This window comes from Bos indicus x Bos taurus, chromosome 1, assembly GCF_003369695.1.
Source record: "Bos indicus x Bos taurus breed Angus x Brahman F1 hybrid chromosome 1, Bos_hybrid_MaternalHap_v2.0, whole genome shotgun sequence".
Lineage (NCBI taxonomy): Eukaryota > Metazoa > Chordata > Mammalia > Artiodactyla > Bovidae > Bos > Bos indicus x Bos taurus.
In genome coordinates, this window is record NC_040076.1 from 120,949,958 (window position 1) to 120,968,491 (window position 18,534).

Genomic DNA, 18,534 nt, shown 5'->3' on the forward strand with positions numbered 1-18,534 from the left:
CTCATACTATTTTGTGCTTTCTTACTTTCTCTAATGCAACTTTTCCTGTTCTCCCTACACGAAATGACATCCCACCATCTCAATTTTATACCTCTTGCACTGCTTTCCTTCCCAGGGCTACATATTTCCTCTAATAGGAAATATTACACAAACACGAAAAAGTGATTGTGTTATGTTGATAGCCAGATCCCTAGCATTTAGCATAGCACTTGACACTGAATAGGAACTCAATGAATATTTGTTGAATGAATGAATATCTATATTAATGTCAGAGTACCAAGGCAACTTAGGATATACAAAGATGTGTAAAACATAACCTTTCTGATCACAAAGTGTACAGTATGTTACATGGTATCAATATGTACATAATGAAGATTAAGCAAGTATAAAATATGCTACAAAAAGGTTTTGGTAAAGACTTCTTTGAAATGAAATGGGGCAAGAGTAATAACTGTGCTCTTTCTTTAGAGACAAAATTTGAATATAAGAAAATGGAAGTAAAACCTAATTCCTAGCTATAACAGGGCAAGGAAAAGCAAAAAGATAGTGGTAGAAAATATGTTGCCTATTCAGTAATGCAGTTTTGGGGAATGGGTTCAACATGGTAGCATAGGAAGAACCTGAGCTCACCTCCTCCCATGGACATACTGAATCTACACCTACATATACAGTTCAGTTCAGTTCAGTTCAGTTCATTCCCTCAGTCGTGTCCGACTCTTCGCGACCCCATGAATCGCAGCACGCCAGGCCTCTCTGTCCATCACCAACTCCCGGAGTTCACCCAGACTCACGTCCATTGAGTCAGTGATGCCATCCAGCCATCTCATCCTCTGCCATCCCCTTCTCCTCCTGCCCCCAATCCCTCCCAACATCAGAGTCTTTTCCAATGAGTCAACTCTTCGCATGAGGTGGCCAAAGTACTGGAGTTTCAGCTTTAGCATCATTCCTTCCAAAGAAATCCCAGGGCTGATCTCCTTCAGAATGGACTGGTTGGATCTCTTTGCAGTCCAAGGGACTCTCAAGAGTCTTCTCCAACACCACAGTTCAAAAGCATCAATTCTTCAGTGCTCAGCCTTCTTCACAGTCCAACTCTCACATTCATACATGACCACAGGAAAAACCATAGCCTTGACTAGACGAACCTTTGTTGGCAAAGTAATGTCTCAGCTTTTGAATATGCTATCTAGGTTGGTCATAACTTTCCTTCCAAGGAGTAAGCCTCTTTGAATTTCATGGCTGCAGTCACCATCTGCAGTGATTTTGGAGCCCCCCAAAATAAAGTCAGCCACTGTTTCCCCATCTATTTCCCATGAAGTGATGGACTGGATGCTATGATCTTCATTTTCTGAATGTTGAGCTTTAAGCCAACTTTTTCACTCTCCTCTTTCACTTTCATCAAGAGGCTTTTTAGTTCCTCTTCACTTTCTGCCATAAGGGTGGTGTCATCTGCATATCTATGGTTATTGATATTTCTCCTAGCATTCTTGATTCCAGCTTGTGCTTCTTCCAGCCCAGTGTTTCTCATGATGTACTCTGCATATAAGTTAAATAAGCAGGGTGACAATATACAGCCTTGACATACTCCTTTTCCTATTTGGAACCAGTCTGTTGTTCCATGTCCAGTTCTAACTGTTGTTTCCTGACCTGCATACAAATTTCTCAGGAGGCAGTATACTACACATACAGTAGTTCTTCTTAAAGAAGAACCAAGTTTTCTGGGCCATATATGGCAAACCCATAGCTAAAATCAATATGAAAAGCTAAAAACATTTCCACTAATATCAGGGACAAGACAGGGATGCCCATCCTTGCTACTTTTATTCAACATTTTATTTGAAGTCCTGGCTAGCTATCTGGGAAGAAAAAGAAATAAAAAGCATCCCCAAAATAGAAATTAAGAAGTAAGGTGGTCATTATTTGCAGATGACATGATATTATATCTAGCACCCCAAATATTCTACCTTTTATTTAATAGAACTAATTATTTAATAGAACTAATAAATGAAATCAGTAAATTGTCAATATATATACATATATAATTAATACACAGAAATTTGTTACATTTCTATACACTAATAACAAACTACCATAAAGTGAAATAAAGAAAACAATCTCATTTACAACTGTACCAAAAAAGAGTAAGATATCCAGGAATAAATCTAACTAAGGAGGTAAAAGACCTGTACTCTCAAAAAGACATTGAGGAAGGAAATTGAAAACAGTATAAAATAAGTAGAATGATATACTCATGTATTGGTGCTCATGTATTGGAAGGGTTAATATCATTAAAATGTCATACTACCCAAAGAAATCTATAAATTCAATGCAATCTCTATCAAAATACCAATGATATTTTTCACAGAACTATAACAAATAGTCCTAAAATTTGTATGGAACCACAAAAGTTCCCAAATAGCCAAAGCAATCCTGAGAAAAAAGAATAAAACCAGAGGTATCATGCTCCCAGACTTGAAACTATACTACCAAGCTATAGTAATCAAGACAGTATGGTAATGGCACAAAACAGACACATAGATCAGTGGAATAGAATAGATAGCCCAGAAATACACCCTCACTCATATGGGCAATTAATCTACAATAATCTATAAATAATCTATACTATTCAAAATATAATTCTTGAGGCAAGAATATACAAAAGAGGAAAAAACAATTTCATCGACAAATGGTGTTGGGAAAACTGGACAAGTACATGCAAAAGAATAAAACTGGATCGTCTGCTTATATTGCATACAAAAAATAAACACAAAATGAATTAAAGATTTAAATGTGAGACTTGAAACCATAAAACTTCTAAGAGAAAACATGCAGTGAACTCTTTGACACTAGTCTTAGCAATACTTTTGTGACTATGTTTCCTCAGCCAAGGGAAACAAAGGCAAAAATAAATAAATGGTACTACATCAAACTAAAAAAGCATCTGGAACTCAAACATCAACAGAAAGAAAAGGCAATCTATTGAATGGGAGAAGATATTTGCAAAGGATACATCCCATCAAGAGGTAATATCCAAAATATAAAAGAGAACTCACATAATGAATGCTAAAAAACCATGCAATCTTATTAAAATATGGGCAGTGGGCCTGAATAGACATTTTTCCCAACAATATATACAGATGGCCAACATGCACATGAAAAGTTTCTCAACATCACTAATCATCAGGGAAATGAAGGTCAAAACCACGAGATACCACTTCATATCTGTCAGAGAGTATATCACCAAAAAGATAATAAATGGCAAGTGCTGACGAGAACTGAAGTGGGAACCTTGTGTACTGTTAGTGGGTATGTTATTTGGTACAAACAATTTATAATGGGAAACTTTATGGAACTTCTCAAAAAACTAAAAATAGAACTATCATACAATTCAGCAATTTAGCTTCTATCTGAGGAAATGAAAACACTAATTCAAAAAGATATATGTACCCCTATGTTCTTTGCAGCACTATTTATAATAGCCAAGATATGGAAGCAACCTAAGTGTCCATCTATAAATGATCAGATAAAGAAGATGTGGTGTATATACACAATGGAATATCATTTAGCCAGAAGAAAGAATAGGGGACTTCCCTTGTGGTCCATTGGTTAAGGTTTTGCCTTCCAATGCAGGGGGTATGGGTTTGATACCTTGCTGAGGAACTAAGACCCCATATGCCTCAAGGGCAAAAAACAAAAAAAGAAACAAAACAGAAGCAAAATTCTAACAAATTCAATAAAAACTTAAGAAAAAAGAAATAATAAAATCTTGACATTTCTAATAACATGGATAAACCTAAATGGTATTATTCTAAATGAAATAAGACAAATATTATATGATTTCACTTCTATGTATAATCTTTTTAAAAAAATAAGTAAAAAAAAAAAACAAAAAAAAAAAACAGAAACAGACTCAAAGATAAAGAGAACAAACACATGGGTTGCCAGAGGGGAGGGGAGACAGACAACAGAGGTAAAGGGGATTGAATTTTCCAGCCACAAAATAAATAAGTTAGAGGCAGGTAATGTATACATAGGGATTATAGTCAATAATACTGCAACAACTTTGTATGTGACATATGGTAATTGGACTAATTTTGATGATCATTTCATAATGCATGAAAATATCAACTCACTATATTATACACCTGAAACTAACATACTTAGTTGAAACTGTATGTTAAGTATAGCTCCATTGAAAAACCAATTCAATGAGGGAGGACAAAGGAGGGAGGGCAACTTGTTTAATAAGAAAAGAACTTTCAAGGCCATGTATTTAAAACAGCTTATTCAGATTTTTATGAAGGGGATCCCATCCATGGGGACACAACAATAACATTTAATGCTGTAATCTTAAAATGACAATTTTATATGAAAATATTACTTATTGGACTGTCTTGGTGGTCCAGTGGTTAAGAATCTGCTTAACAACACAGGGGGCACAGGTTCAATCCCTCGTCTGGGAAGATCCCACATACCACAGAGCAACTAAGCCCATGAGTCATAACTACTGAACCTGCACACCTAGAGCCCAAGCTCCACAACCAGAGAAGTTACTGCACTAAGAAGCCGGCACACCACAACTAGAGAGTAGCCCCTGCTTGCCACAACTAGAGAAAAGCCCACATGCAGCAACAAAGACCAAGCACATCCCAAAATAAAAACAGATAAATAAAACATTCAAAAGAGAATTAAATACCACTTATCAAATAGATTATTCTTAAAAAAAACAATGTAGTATGATGGAAGTGTTGAACATGTGGAAATAAAGTTTATATAGAAAGGTTAGGTTGGTGCCATGACAGATAAGGTTTCATATGTCAGATGAGGAGAGTGAATGATAGTTTACAGGCAGATTGAAACCCTGTAAAATGTTTGAGCAGAAAAATAAGACGCCTCTGTTTGGGGGAAAAATCAAAGTGAGGGAGAAAACAAGGGTAGATTGGAAGCAGAGACTAGTCAAATAATTATTAAAATATTTACAGCAGAACAATGAGGGCTAACATAGTAGCAATAAGGAAAAGAAACAAAAGTGTGGATTTCATGGATAATGGAAGGTGGAATGTAAATAACTTGATGGCTAATCTGATGTGTATTATAAAAGTATATGCATTATCTATACAGGTAATATTTCAGTCCAACTCTCAATGAGAGTATTAACTGGAATTGAAAATTTTACTTATTTCCACTCAGTCCTGGGACCTTACAGATACTATGGTGTGAAATCTACTTGGAAGTGGAAAATCTAAGGATCCTTTCTTCACATTGTATTAAGAATACTTATGAAAGAAAAATTTACCCCAGCCTGAAATTTCCAGGGATGTCAGAAGCTCGGAGTTACAATAATTTGTGTAACTGATGCTGGTAACCATCACATTCAAACAAACAATGGTCTGGCACATATGGGAAGCCAGTCATCCTCATTGCTTCAATTTCACTAGGGAATGATAAAAGAAACAAAATATTCTTAACATGAAAAATTTCATGCTTTCTAGAGGAAGATGAGCAGCTCTTTGATGGAAAATAAAACCTAAAAAAATATCTATCCAATTATAGCAAGAAACTGGCATAGTAGAAAACATAGCATAACAAATAAATAAACAAAGGTGATCAAAACATGATCAGAATAGAGGAGCAGCAAACAAAGACAGGAAGGGTTATGTCGGGGACACAGTAACATAATTGGATTCCTCTGCCAACCAGAGTAATTAAAATGGAGACACTCAGTTCCTTAGTTGCTCTGCAATCCCATAATATGTTTGAGATTAACAACCCTTGAATCTTGCTTTTACTGCCATATTATTCGAATATACAATACATATCTCTTGCCATTTTCAGAACACACAAATAGACGTTTCTGCAGGACTGAGACAATTTAGAAGAGAGAGCCTGACTTGTACCCTCTAATCATGCTTCCCTTGCTGCCATGGATATCTTGGCCAAATTTAAACTGAAAACAAATGAAAAAAGAGGAAGTAGCAAGCTTTTGCAGGGATTTAAAGCTTTACTTCCCTATTTCAGAGAAAAACAAGTCACTTCTCTACAGCTTTGCACAGCCACTTCTCTGTTTTTGGCAGCATTTGTGTGTGTGTGAGAGAGAAAGAAAGAGGGAGGAAGAGGGGAGAGAGAGGCAGAGAGAAAGACCTCACCAGTGACTTGTAAAAAAGAAAGACATAGATATAAAATGCATTGTTGGCTCGAGCTGCCTGGAGAGGCTGGGTTATCTGTGAGGGACCATCAGCTTCCTTGATACTAGCCCACTTCACATGCCTAAAAACACACTGTGTCTCAAATCTGAGCTGTATCTGTATGTGGGGGGTTGTGGGAGCCTGGGTCTCCTCCTCAGTATGTGGCCTTACCTGGCTGATACCCACAGGTAACCACAGCTGGCTGGCCATGCCAACCAGCTACACGCAGGAGACTGCACACACTGAGAGTCCCTCTGCTGCTGAACGGCTATTCCAGCTATGTACATGGCATTCTCAGCTGAATTCCTGCTGCAGAGTGATGAGAGTTCCTCCAGGATCTGGTGTAGGGGCCTGTCAGGAGCCATATATGGGTATTACAAATGTAACAGGAAGTACATGCTAGCCATTAATACTATATCTTGTCTCCAAAGATGTTCCTGGTCCCTTTATATATTAGTTAACTGATCTTCCAACTCAGCTGAGAGGTAATGATGAGCTTAACATAAACATTGAGCTTCATACCTAATTTTTTGTATTAAAAGAGGGAGGCAAATAAATGCTAAAGCAGGTTGGTAATGCCAAAAAAAAGAAATAGATAATCTCAGTGATACTTGGTACGCTACCCGGAGCAAAGAGAGTTGGGAACCTGAGTTTTCTGGCTTAAGAGGTTGTTTCTTGTAGGTCTGAGCATAGTGATGGTATTACAAATAGCCTGGGGTTGAAGGAAGCTTGAAAGGGTTTAAAGAGAAAGACTAGGAAGACTGTAATATTTTACTGTTTCATCCCTTTTACAAAACAAAGCCTGCTGACAACAGCTCAGGACTAATTCAGACTGAAATGTGGTGAAACATAGCCTCTTAGCTTACTTGCCTGGCTAATCAAAGACAAGGGGAGAAGAAGACCAGAGGTCAATTAGCAATTATTCTTACTGCAATGTAGACATCTGTCTATCTTTATAAGGTCCAGGATACAGTGAGAGAACAGGAAACTTCCATTTTAAAAAATGACTTAAATAATATATCAACCACATTTTGGTATTAAAATAACAGACATTCCTAAGGCAAATCTCTGGTCTAAGCATGTGGGAAATCTTATAATTCATGCTTTTAATCATTCATTTATTCAATAGATGTTAACAGCAAGCTTTGCTGTTATATCAGTCACTGCTGAGTTGTATAAGTGATGATCACTATTTTCAGAGGGTTTATGGACTGGTTGATCAGGTTGGTTGGATAATGCTTAAGAAAAATCAGAGACTATAAGCAGAGGTGAATGTTGTTGGGCTAATAAAATATTAGAAGTATGGACTGGAGAGAACAAAGATGGATTTTTTTTTTTTAAAGACAGAAAGATATATCCCTCCCCATCTCTTAAATTAAACTGTTGCAATTTTTAAAGGACTAAGAGAGGTTACAGTAGTGAGGGAACCCATCACAATACAACTCCATGAGTGGTGACCCTGAATACAATATGCTATCTGCTCTGTGCTGGGCCTCAATTGTGTTTGACTCTTTTGTGACCCCATAGACTGCAGCCCAGCAGACTCCTCTGTCCATGTGATTTCCCAGGCAAGAATACTGAAGTGAGTTGCCATTTCTTCCTCCTAGGGATCTTCCTGACTCAGGGATTGAACCCACATCTCCTGTGTCTCCTACATTGCAAGTGGATTCTTTACCCACTGAGCCATGAAGGAAGCCCTGGATACAATATGATCTACCCCCAAAGAATCAAAATTGCCACTAGGAAATCTGATGATTCTGCTGTTTCTAACAGAAAATTCCATGTTACCTTCATGAGTTAATTTGGTTAAAAAATTCTGAATTGTGACTTACTGGATTATCTTCATTATTCAAGGGGATCATGCCAACTCTTGATCCTTAACAGCCAAATATTTTAATTCATATACAATAAAAATAAAACCTGACATTCTTGAACATGAGGAGGAACGTAAGGCATTATAAGGTAAAACAACTAATGAAGTGACAAAATTCCTCCAACGGGGATACTCTTAAGATCCATATGATCTTCACTTTATATACAGAAAAGATACCGTTTCTTTACTACCTATCAGAAAAATTAAAATATCTATTTTTCTTTCAGTAAAGTGATGCTAACTTCTCTTAACTACTTCTGTCAGTGGAAAAATACCCTTGATACAAGCAAGAACACTATTTCTTCTGAGTTCCCTCAAGGTTCCAATGGTTGTTGGAGTCTGAGTATTTGAATGCAAGCACTAGAATTTTAGGGCCTGAGAATTTCAGGGGAAAGAGGCCCAAATTGGGGTCTACACATGCTCAGCAGGGATTATGCTTCATAGCAGATGCTCCAGAGGGAGAAGGAACAGATGTAGCTGCGGAGAGGAGCCGCCTCTGCTCTGGGACTCTGTTCCACATAGCTGGGGCTCGGCGCTGGTGAATCTGGGAGCTGCACAGCATTATGGCTGATGTGGTGGTTCATTTGTTATTAGTGAGTGTCATTGTGCCCTGATTGCAAGCACTCAAATGTTCAGAGGGGGAATCATGGGTACCAAATGGAGGGAAACAATACACAGGAGCCTAATATCTTTAAGTGGCTAAATTATTTTTTCCTTGAGAAAGCAGAAAATGTTAATGGCTAAGTCTGCCAAGATGTTTTATAATAGAGGTAAATAAAGAAACAAAAGATTGTTCCAGGACTTCTGTGTGCAATTAAAATGTGTCATTCTGGACCCTGAATGAATCCAGGAGCACTGACATGAATTTATGGGTAGATAATTAAAGGTACAATTTGGCTTGATTTTTGTCTTTATAAAATGTACTTTACCAACTAGATACTTTTCATTTGTACAGTGATATTTTATATGCCATTTCTTTAACTGTATTGATATTTGAGTAAAAATGTTTTTTTTAATCTCCCATTTATTTTCCATCTTTTCTCTGTTACTACCCATCTTACTGGATGCTTTTGCCACTGAGTTTTAATTTTGTTAGTCAAAGTTTAATTTTACCTGGCTGATAAAAGTGGTTGTAGATTTATAAAATTAGGTTTTGGTAGAAAAGAGTTGTGAAATAAGAGGTTGTCAGAAAAAGCATAACTGAGCAGGTTGGACAGTGTTGGCTCTGTGCCTGTCTCCTCTGGCTCAAAGGCATGCTTTTGCATAGCGAGGTATCTAGAAAAGTCCAGCCTACTTTTACCTCTAGGTAAATTCAGGGCCTATGAAAGGAGAACTGACTTCTTTGCCCCACAATCATGCCTGCATCTAGCAACTCCTCTGGTAAAAGAGTTCAGTTCAGTTTCAGTTCAGTCACTCAGTTGTGTCTGACTCTTTGTGACCCCATGAATTGCAGCACGCCAGGCCTCTCTGTCCATCATCAACTCCCGGAATTCACTCAAACTCAGGTCCATCAAGTCAGTGATGCCATCTAGCCATCTCATCCTCTGTCGTCCCCTTTTCCTCCTGCCCCCAATCCCTCCCAGCATCAGAGTCTTTTCCAATGAGTCAACTCTTCACATGAGGTGGCCAAAGTACTGGAGTTTCAGCTTTAGCATCAGTCCTTCCAAAAAACACCCAGGGCTGATCTCCTTCAGAATGGACTGGTTGGATCTCCTTGCAGTCCATGGGACTCTCAAGTCTTCTCCAACACCACAGTTTAAAAGCATCAATTCTTCGGTGCTCAGCTTTCTTCACAGTCCAACTCTCACATCCATACATGACCACTGGAAAAACCATAGCCTTGACTAGATGGACCTTTGCTGGCAAAGTAATGTCTCTGCTTTTGAATATGCTATCTAGGTTGGTCATAACTTTCCTTCCAAGGAGTAAGCATCTTTTAATTTCATGGCTGCAGTCAACATCTGCAGTGATTTTGGAGCCCCCCAAAATAATGTCCGACACTGTTTCCACTGTTTCCCCATTTATTTACCTTGAAGTGATGGGACCAGATGCCATGATCTTCGTTTTCTGAATGTTGAGCTTTAAGCCAACTTTTTGACTCTCCTCTTTCACTTTCATCAAGAGGCTTTTTAGTTCCTCTTCACTTTCTGCCATAAGGGTGGTGTCATCTGCATATCTGAGGTTATTGATATTTCTCCTGGCAATCTTGATTCCAGCTTGTGCTTCTTCCAGTGCAGCATTTCTCATGATGGACTCTGCATATAAGTTAAATAAGCAGGGTGACAATATACAATAGTAGAAGGCAATAAGTCAAAGTCACTTCCCTGATGTCACAAAGGAGTAGGTTTTATGGCCAAAATAATTTCCTTATTATTCTGGTCTCAAATGACAAGTAGAATGATAGGAGAAAATATGTCATATCTCTAATGTGAGGTGAACCGACCAAGGAAAATCATCATAAAAGGATTTTCTGTCAGAAGCCTTGTGCTCATGTTCAAGCACTGCTATTTACCAGCTGGGAAGAGCAAGCCATTTAATCTTCTCAAATGTAATAATCCAAATATAAGAAAGAATGATAATGCCACACCACCATCTATTTTATAGTGATTCTATGGTGACCGAATGGAAGATTTATATGCATGCATATTTTTAAAACTCAAAGGACAAAATTCGTTATCAGTCTTTCTGTGTACACAGCAGGGTCTTAATACATACCTGCTGAATAAAGGGCTCAGTGTATCATGAAAGCCCTTATATATCAGGTAAGATGAGATAGATTAAAAAAAAAAAAAGTGCTGCAATTTACATCAAATAATGCTTTGCCGATGTTTTCCTCTAGGAGTTTTATAATGTATGGTCTTACATTCAGATAAAATAAGAGGATCCATTTTATTTCTGTATATAATGTTGGAGAACGTTCTAATTTTATTCTTTTACACTTAGCTGTACAGTTTTCCCAGCACCACTTATTGAAGAGACTGTCTTTTCTCCACTGTATATTCTCACCTCCTTTGTCACAGATTAAGTGACCATGAGAGTGTGGGTTTGTCTCTGACCTCTCTATCCTGTTCCACTAATCCATGGGTCTGTTCTGTGGCCATACAATACTGTTTTGATGACTGTAGCTTTGTAGTATACTTTCAAATCAGGGAGCATGATTGTGATTCCTCCAGCTCTGAATTTATTTCTCAAGACTGCTTTGGCTCTTCAGGGTCTTTTGTGTTTCCATAAAATAGGAAGGTGGAGCAGTGGTAAAGATTCTGCCTGACAATGTAGGAGACACAAGAGATGCCTTTTGGATCCCTGAGTTAGGAAGACACCCTGGAGGAGGAAATGGCAATCCACTCCAGTATTCTTTATGGGAAAATCCCATGAACAGAGGAGCCTGACAGGTTACAGTCCATGGGGTTGCAAAGATTTAGATGTGACTGGTGACTAAATTCACACACACACATCTTAAAATTATTTGTTCTAGTTCTTTGAGAAATGCCATTGATATTTTGATAGGGATTGTACAGAATCTGTATATTGCTTTGGGTAATATGGTCATGTTTTTTGGATCTTACTCTTTAAGTAAAGGAAATACAGATAAAAATAAACCAATGGGACACAATTAAAGTTAAAAGCTTTTGCACAGCAAAGGAAACCATCAATAAAAAGAAAAAGCAACCTACGAGATGGAAGAAAATATTGACAACCGATATGACTGATGAGGGATTAATATTCAACATGTAAAAACAACTTATATCACTCAAAATAAAATCAAAACAATTTAAAATGGTCAGAAGAACTGAACTGACAAATTTCAAGAGGAATTGCAGATGGCCAAAAGGCTCATGAAAAGATATTCAGTGTTACTAATCAGCTGCTGCTGCTAAGTCGCTTCAGCCGTGTCCAACTCTGTGCGACCCCATAGACGGCAGCCCACCAGGCTCCCGCGTCCCTGGGATTCTCCAGGTAAGAACACTGGAGTGGTTGCCATTTCCTTCTCCAATGCATGAAAGTGAAAAGTGAAAGTGAAGTCGCTTAGTCGTGTCCGACTTCTAGCGACCCCATGGACTGTAGCCCACCAGGCTCCTCCATCCATGGGATTTTCCAGGCAAGAGTACTGGAGTGGGGTGCCATTGCCTTCTCCATACTAATCAGCAGGGAAATACAAATCAAAACCACAATATCACCTCACATCTGTCAGAATGGCTTTTATTAAAAAGAACACAAATAACATGTTGGTGAGGAGGTTGAGAAAAGGGAACTCTACTACGGTGTTGGTGGGAATGTAAATTGGTACTAGCACTGTGGCAAACACTATGGAGGTTTCTCAATAAACCAAAAATACAACTAATGTATGACCCAGTAATATACTCCTGGGTATATATCTGAAAAACAAACAAACAAACAAAAAACACACTAATTTGGAAAAATAGATTCACCCTAGTGTTTATGGTAACATTATTTACAACTGCCAAGATATGGAAGCAACCTAAAGTGTCCATCAACAGATGAGTGGATAAAGAAGATGGGATATATAAATGGATATATACAATGGAAAACTACTTAGCCATGAAAGAATAAAATGTTGCTATTTGCAGCAAAATGGATGGGCTGGAGGGAATTATGTTAAGTGAAATGAGTCAGGCAGAGAAAGTATATGATACCATTTATATGTGCAATCTAAAAAAATAAAACAAACCAGTGAATATGGCATTAAAAAAAGTAGATTCACAGATACAGAGAACAAACTAGTGGTTAAAAGTGGGGAGGTAATAGAGGGCAGTATCAGATCAGTCGCTCAGTCGTGTCCAACTCTTTGCGACCCCATGAATCGCAGCACACCAGGCCTCCCTGTCCATTACCAACTCCTGGAGTTCACTCAGACTCATGTCCATCGAGTCAGTGATGCCATCCAGCCATCTCATCCTCTGTCGTCCCCTTCTCCTCCTGCCCCCAATCCCTCCCAGCATCAGAGTCTTTTCCAATGAGTCAACTCTTCACATGAGGTGGCCAAAGTACTGGAGTTTCAGCTTTAGCATCAGTCCTTCCAAAGAAATCCCAGGGCTGATCTCCTTCAGAATGGACTGGTTGGATCTCCTTGCAGTCCAAGGGACTCTCAAGAGTCTTCTCCAACACCAGAGGTCAAAAGCATCAATTCTTCAGCGCTCAGCCTTCTTCACAGTACAACTCTCACATCCATACATGGCCACAGGAAAAACCATAGCCTTGACTAGATGAAACTTTGTTGGCAAAGTAATGTCTCTGCTTTTGAATATGCTATCTAGGTTGGTCATAATTTTCCTTCCAAGGAGTAAGCATCTTTTAATTTCATGGCTGCAGTCACCATCTGCAGTGATTTTGGAGCCCCCCAAAATAAAGTCTGACACTGTTTCCACTGTTTCCCCATCTATTTCCATGAAGTGATGGGACCGGATGCCATGATCTTCATTTTCTGAATGTTGAGCTTTAAGCCAAATTTTTCACTCTCCTCTTTCACTTTCATCAAGAGGCTTTTTAGTTCCTCTTCACTTTCTGCCATGAGGGTGGTGTCATGTGCATATCTGAGGTTATTGATATTTCTCCCGGCAATCTTGATTCCAGATTGTGTTTCTTCCAGTCCAGCGTTTCTCATGATGTACTCTGCATATAAGTCAAATAAACAGGGTAACAGTATACAGCCTTGAAAAACTCCTTTTCCTATTTGGAACCAGTCTGTTGTTCCATGTCCAGTTCTAAATGTTGCTTCCTGAACTGCATACAAGTTTCTCAAGAGGCAGGTCAGGTGGTCTGGTATTCCCATCTCTTTCAGAATTTTCCACAGTTTATTGTGATCCACACAGTCAAAGGCTTTGCATAGTCAATAAAGCAGAAATAGATGCTTTTCTGGAACTCTCTTGCTTTTTCCATGATCCAGCGGATGTTGGCAATTTGATCTCTGGTTCCTCTGCCTTTTCTAAAACCAGCTTGAACATCAGGAAGTTCACGGTTCACATATTACTGAAGCCTGGCTTGGAGAATTTTGAGCATTACTTTACTAGCGTGTGAGATGAGTGCAATTGTGCGGTAGTTTGAGCATTCTTTGGCATTACCTTTCTTTGGGATTAGAATGAAAACTGACCTTTTCCAGTCCTGTGGCCACTGCTGAGTTTTCCAAATTTGCTGGCATATTGAGCACAGCGCTTTCACAGCATCATCTTTCAGGATTTGAAATAGCTCCACTGGAATTCAGTATATGGATGGGGAACTAGAAAGTATAAACTAGTGGAGGTAAGATATGCTGGTCAAGGATGTGCTGTACTGCATGGGGAATATAGACAATTTTTAAAATAACTGTAAATGCAAAGTAACTTTGTATTAATTTTTTAATTAAAAAAATTTTTTAATTAAAAAATAGATCAGGGAAGATGACCAAGATGAGCTCTCCACTCAAATCACCAAAAAGGGAAGAAGAACAAAAAGTGGAGAGTGCAACATTTGGCAGTATTTACTAAAGCTAAACTTTTCACATGTCACATGGCCCCCAAAGTCTACCCCAATGTATATACCCAGAATAAATTCATTTTTACTAAAGACACATATACAGTTTTTATCAGTATTATTTATAACAGTCTCAAAGTGGAAATATACAAGCAGCTATCAACAATAAAACAGATAAATAAATCATGATGTGCTTATGCAGTGGAATACAACACAGCAGTGAAAATGAATGAACTACAAAGAATCATAAATTATAAATAAATTTCAAAAACACAACTGAGTGAAGGAAGCCATACACAAAAGTATATGATTTAGCATCCTGTTTATATTAGGTACAAAAACAGGCAAAGTAATCAATGATGAAAGAAATCAGAAAGTTTTTGTTCTTTGGAGGGTAAGTGACTAGAGATTCTAGGGTGTTAATATTGTTCTGTGCTTGGTTAAGGTATCTTTGACTTTGCCTCTAAGCCATGGACTGTGTGGAACACAACAAACTGTGGAACATTCTTAAAGAGATGGAAGTACAAGACCATCTGACCTGCCTCTTGAGAAATCTATATGCAGGTCAGGAAGCAACAGTTCTAACAGAACATGGAACAAAAGACTGTTTCCAAATCGGGAAAGGAGAACGTCAAGGCTGTATATTGTCGCCCTGCTTAGTTAACATATATGAAGTGTATATCATGAGACATGCTGGGCTGGATGAACCACAAGCTGGAATCAAGATTTCCGGGAGATGTATCAATAACCTCAGATATGCAGATGACACCACCCTCATGGCAGAAAGTGAAGAAGAACTAAAAAGCCTCTTGATGAACATGAAAGAGGAGAGTGAAAAAGTTGGCTTAAAGATCAACATTCAGAAAACGAAGATCATGGCATCCGGTCTTATTCAGATCAGATCAGATCAGTGGCTCAGTCCTGTCCGACTCTTTGCGACCCCATGAATCGCAGCACGCCAGGCCTCCCTGTCCATCACCAACTCCCGGAGTTCACTCAGACTCACGTCCATCGAGTCAGTGATGCCGTCCAGCCATCTCATCCTCCGTCCCCTTCTCCTCCTGCCCCCAATCCCTCCCAGCATCAGAGTCTTTTCCAATGAGTCAACTCCTTGCATGAGGTGGCCAAAGTACTGGAGTTTCAGCTTTAGCATCAGTCCTTCCAAAGAAATCCCAGGGCTGATCTCCTTCAGAATGAACTGGTTGGATCTCCTTGCAGTCCAAGGGACTCTCAAGAGTCTTCTCCAACACCACAGTTTAAAAGCATCAATTCTTCAGCGCTCAGCCTTCTCCACAGTCCAACTCTCACATCCATACATGACCACAGGAAAAACCATAGCCTTCACTAGACGAATCTTTGTTGGCAAAGTAAGGAAACAGTGACAGAATTTATTTTGGGGGGCTCCAAAATCACTCCAGATGGTGACTTCAGCCTTGAAATTAAAAGATGCTTGCTGATTGGAAGAAAAGCTATGACCAACCTCAGTTCTGTTCACTTCACTTCAGTCTCTCAGTCATGTCCGACTCTTTGCGACCCCATGAATCGCAGCACGCCAGGCCTCCCTGTCCTTCATTAACTCCCGGAGTTCACACAAACTCATGTGCATCAAGTCGGTGATGCCTTCCAGCCATCTCATCCTCTGTCGTCCCCTTCTCCTTCTGCCCCGAATCCCTCCCAACATCGGGGTCTTTTCCAATGAGTAAACTCTTTGCATGAGGTGGTCAAAGTATTGGAACTTCAGCCTCAGCATCAGTCCTTCCAATGAACACCCAGGAATGGTCTCCTTTAGGATGGACTGGTTAGATCTCCTTACAGTCCAAGGGACTTGCAAGAGTCCTCTCCAACACAACAGTTCAAAGGCATCAATTCTTCACAGAGGCTTCAAAGGCTCAGCTTTCTTCACAGTCCAATTCTCACATCCGTACATGACCACTGGAAAAACCATAGCCTTGACTAGATGGAACTTTGTTGGCAAAGTAATGTCTTTGCTTTTGAATATGCTCTCTAGGTTGGTCATAACTTTCCTTCCAAGGAGTAAGCATCTTTTAATTTCATGGCTGCAATCACCATCGGCAGTGATTTTCAAGCCCCAAAAAATGAAGTCTGACACTCTTTCTACCATTTCCCCATCTATTTCTCATAAAGTGATGGGAGCAGATGCCATGATCTTAGTTTTTTGAATGCTGAGCTTTAAGCCAACTTTTTCACTCTCTTCTTTCACTTTCATCAAGAGGCTTTTTAGTTCCTCTTCACTTTCTGCCATAAGGGTGGTGTCATCTGCATATCTGAGGTTATTGGTATTTCTCCCAGCAATCTTGATTCCAGCTTGTGCTTCTTCCAGCCCAGTGTTTCTCATGATGTATTCTGCATAGAAGTTAAATAAGCAGGGTGACAATATACAGCCTTGATGTACTCCTTTTCCTATTTGGAACCAGTCTGTTGTTCCATGTCCAGTTCTAAATGTTGCTTCCTGACCTGCATACAGATTTCTCAAGAGGCAGGTCAAGTGGTCTGGTATTCCCATCTCTTTCAGAATTTTCCACAGTTTCTTGTGATCTACACAATCAAAGGCTTTGGCATAGTCAATAAAGCAGGAATAGATTTTTTTTTCTGGAACTCTCTTGCTTTTCCCATCAGTGGATGTTGGCAATTTGATTTCTGGTTCCTCTGCCTTTCCTAAAACCAGCTTGAACATCTGGAAGTCACAGTTCTTGTATTGTTGAAGCCTAGCTTGGAGAATTTTGAGCATTACTTTACAAGCGTGTGAGATGAGTGCAATTGTGCGGTAGTTTGAGCATTCTTTGGCATTGCCTTTCTTTGGGATTGGAATGAAAACTGACCTTTTCCAGTCCTGTGGCCCGCTGAGTTTCCAAATTTGCTGGCATATTGAGTGCAGCGCTTTCACAGCATCATCTTTCAGGATGTGAAATAGCTCAACTGGAATTCCATCACCTGCACTAGCTTTGTTCGTAATGATGCTTTCTAAGGCCCACTTGTCTTCACATTCCAGGATATCTGGCTCTGCATGAGTGATCACACCATCGTGATTATCTTGGTCATGAAGATCTTTTTTGTATAGTTCTGTGTATTCTTGCCATCTCTTCTTAATATCTTCTGCTCCTGTTAGGTCCATACCAGTTCTGTCCTTTATCAAGCCCATCTTTGCATGAAATGTTCCCTTGGTATCTCCAATTTTCTTGAAGGGATCTCTAGTCTTTCCCATTCTGTTGTTTTCCTCTATTTCTTTGCATTGATTGCTGAGGAAGGCTTTCTTATCTCTCCTTGCTATTCTTTGGAGCTCTGCATTCAGACGCTTATATCTTTCCTTTTCTCCTTTGCTTTTTGCTTCTCTTCTTTTCACAGCTATTTGTAAGGCCTCCCCAGACAGCCATTTTGCTTTTTTGCATTTCTTTTCCATGGAGATGGTCTTAATCCTTGTCTCCTGTACAATGTCATGAACCTCCATCCATAGTTCATCAGGCACTCTATTAGATCTAGTCCCTTACCAACCCAGACAACATATTGAAAAGCAGAGAGATTATTTTGCCAACAAAGTTCCATCTAGTCAATGCTATGGTTTTCCAGTAGTCATGTATGGATGTTGCAGTTGGACTATAAAGAAAGCTGAGTACTGAAGAATTGATGCTTTTGAACTGTGGTGCTGGAGAAGACTCTTGAGAGTCCCTTGGACATCAAGGAGATCCAGCAAGTCAATCCTAAAGGAAATCAGTCCTAAATATTCATTGGAAAGACTGATGCTGAAGCTGAAACTTCAATACTTTGGTTACCTGATGTGAATAAAAGACTCATTGGAAAAGACCCTAATGCTGGGAAAGGTTGAAGGGGGAGGAGAAGGGGATGACAGAGGATGAGATAGTTGGATGGCATCACCAACTCAATGGACGTGAGTTTGAGTAACTCTGGGAGTTGGTGATGGACAGGGAGGCCTGGAGTGCTGCAGTTCATGGTGTCACAAAGAGTTGGACACGACTGAGTGACTGAACTGGACTG